The sequence below is a fragment of the Fulmarus glacialis genome, unplaced genomic scaffold (assembly GCF_000690835.1).
Source record: "Fulmarus glacialis isolate BGI_N327 unplaced genomic scaffold, ASM69083v1 Scaffold6090, whole genome shotgun sequence".
In the NCBI taxonomy this organism is placed as follows: domain Eukaryota; kingdom Metazoa; phylum Chordata; class Aves; order Procellariiformes; family Procellariidae; genus Fulmarus; species Fulmarus glacialis.
In genome coordinates this window covers 2,778-6,018 of record NW_009185709.1, presented here as the reverse complement: position 1 = coordinate 6,018, position 3,241 = coordinate 2,778, and positions in this window count along the sequence as shown.

The following is a 3,241-nucleotide window of genomic DNA, read 5'->3' as shown; positions in this document are numbered from 1 at the left end:
CTTGACCCTTAAAAAAAAAGTTCAGAATGAATTGTGAAGGTAACAATTTATTATCATCATATTACAGTGTTCCTAAGAAAGACTGTGGTGTTTAGCACATTTTAAAGCAAACCGGTTTAACTGTATCTACAAAACCAAACAAACACCTGACAACACACTTAAATTTTATTTGTTCTCAGAAAAAGTGAATACAAGTTTCTACATACGCTGCACAAACACGTGTATGTAAAGATCACTGAGATCACACTACAACATTATGTAGTAATGTTCTGACTACACATTTTAGACCAGTCGCCTCGTAATAGTATTACAGCAGAGCCACATGACGAGGTTTTCTAGCTAGAAACAGGTATTGTGCTAATATAAGTGCCAGCAGCCTCTCTTCTTGTAAAAAAGTAAGAAATATTCTTGGTCCATCAGTTTACATTGACTTCATCTTTCTCAAACTATGTAATTCATGAGTTTCAAATAGAATTAACAACTGGGGTAAATGACAAGATTTTTTATATCAAGTAACTTTCAAGAAAACTTCAATATATTGAAAGAATTTTGGAATGTGCCATTAAGATACTTTTTTCTTCTGTATAGATAAAATAGACCTTCATATTTATACAATGGTTAACTGAATTTGGGTTTTTAGAGCACTTTCATTCAATCTGCAATAATATTTTACTAAGACCATTTGTGCTCATAAAAACTACAGGTTTTGTAGCTCCTTTTAGAAAAATTTCCTTTTTCAGGGAAAACTGATGTTTTTGCCCTCCATATCTTTTTATTCATTCCATCCACCCATGCAAATATGAGAAAAATAAGAACATTTATATATATAAAATTTAAGGAAAATAATGTTTAAAAAAATCTACTTTATCAAATCAATGAATGGAGTTAAATCCAGTATTACCTACGAAGTTAAAATAATTTTGTTGCAATACAACAAAATCTTACTTCATTTCCATTAAACAAAACAAACAAAAAAATCCATAGGTATTTTTAAACTGTATTTTCTCCCCATGTGGTCTTGTTTTAGGACTCAGTTTTAGAGGATTAGATATGATAATGCTGTTCAGAAGCAGAAAGCAGTTAAGGAACTTGTTATATCCTAAATGAAACTCAGCAACTAAGATCTTGAACCAGCTGACACTAACCAATTTAGCTCTACTGAAGCTACTACACCATCGTAAGCTACTCCTGTCTAGAGTATGACTTCTCTTAAGTTTCTCAAAACATGCGAAAATTCACTTGGGTAACAGTAGTTAGAAGATATTACAGCAAATAGAAAAAAGAAAGAAAATAAATCAGGCAGTTATCTCTAGATTAATTTTTTTTTCCCCACAAGCACCAGATAAGCAAGTGTTTATACCACTGATACAGCAGAACTATCATAGAATCATAGAATCATTAAGGTTGGAAAAGACCTCTAAGATCATCAAGTCCAACCGTTAACCCAACACCACCATGCCCACTAAACCATGTCCCTAAGCGCCTCATCTACACGTCTTTTAAATACTTCCAGGGATGGCGACTCTACCACTTCCCTGGGCAGCCTGTTCCAAGGCCTGACCACTCTTTCAGTAAAGAAGTTTTTCCTAATGTCCAGTCTAAACCTCCCCTGGCGCAACTTGAGGCCATTTCCTCTCGTCCTATCGCTTGTTACTTGGCAGAAGAGACCAACCCCCACCTCGCTACAACCTCCTTTCAGGTAGTTGTAGAGCGCGATGAGGTCTCCCCTCAGCCTCCTCTTCTCCAGGCTAAACACAAAGGATGCATTTTAAATATTTAGTACAGTTCATTCTGCATCTTCCCCCAATCCACTTTCATTTGCAGAGCTGAGAAATTCATTAATAAACTGCATTTTGTCTTTTCAGGTGGTGTATGAAAATTTTTTTTTTTTTTTGATAAAGCAAGCAGGGCTATCGCCAACACTAGCTCAGGTCAGCGATGGTTTTGTACAACCAAGTCATCAAATTCACAAAACAGATTCCACAGCCTCTAAGGAACAGTTTGGCTCCACCCTCTTTGTAACCAACCTTGCCTACAAGTTTTATTTAGGCAGCCATAAGATTGCCCTTTAGCCTTCTCTTCAGCAGACTGAAGTTGTCAAGCTCCCTCAGCACCACATGGTAGGTCACATGCTTTAAGCTCCTATCATTTTGATAGTCCTCTGCTGGATCCTTCCTAGTTTACTTGGAAAGTTTGTTTATGAAGGAAATTATTTAACATTTATGCATTGCCCAACTAGAATATTCTACGGTAAGATATGAATATATATTCTAAGGTACAATATGAATTCAACTATCAAGACAAACTCTAAGCCTTACAATCATGACATACCATACTTTACAATTGTAAGGCTTCTTTTACACTTCGTTAACATGACCTGACAAAAATATGGGCAAAATAGAAAGCAGTATGATGAAAAAAAAAAACCAAACAACTTTTTCCCTGATTTGCATTTCCTATTAATATAACATAGAGATTCCCTTCCACTTTATTTCAGTTCTTTTCTACATGACAATCTAGAATCCTCATATTTGAGTAACTGACGGTGCTTAAATAACACTTCAATTCGCACCTCAGGAACCGATGAACAAATCTTCACAAAGGGTTGTATCAGCTCTACTTACAGACTTTCAGTAATACCATTAAGACATGAATTTTTGCCAGTCTGAACTAGATTTTCTGAACAGGATTGTCTATTGCTGCATTGCCACTAGTGGGAGCAAAATATAACACCTATAGAAACAATGAGCTGAAACATCAGTTTACTTGATTTTAGAAAATGTTCTCATCACATAACCATTTCTGGTCAGATGAAATACGAACTCCAGGTGAGCTATTAATGTCCTTCCAGAGCTGTCTACATGCTAAATACAGCACCTCCGTATTCCTCCAGAAGAGAATACATTTAACACAGTAATTCTAGTCCTGAAGTTACGAGAAGCATATGAAAACCTCTAGTCCTTCAGAAGTGTGCGTGCAGTTTTTGAAAGCACATCCCTTCCTTCTTCCCAAGAACTTAGAATGTAAAGCACGTTTTTTTCACGTCAGTATAAAAGCATGTATCAGACTGTCACGTAATAGAGTACTGATCATCACACTCACGTTCCATGCATATAATTCCCTACAACCAATATGCATGCTCTCACAGATGTGTAGCTTGTAGAGCCAATTTGGAAAAAAATAGAAAATTCCAGGCTTGGCTAACCTTGAACAATTCCAAGAGCTCCTAATAGGTGACCAG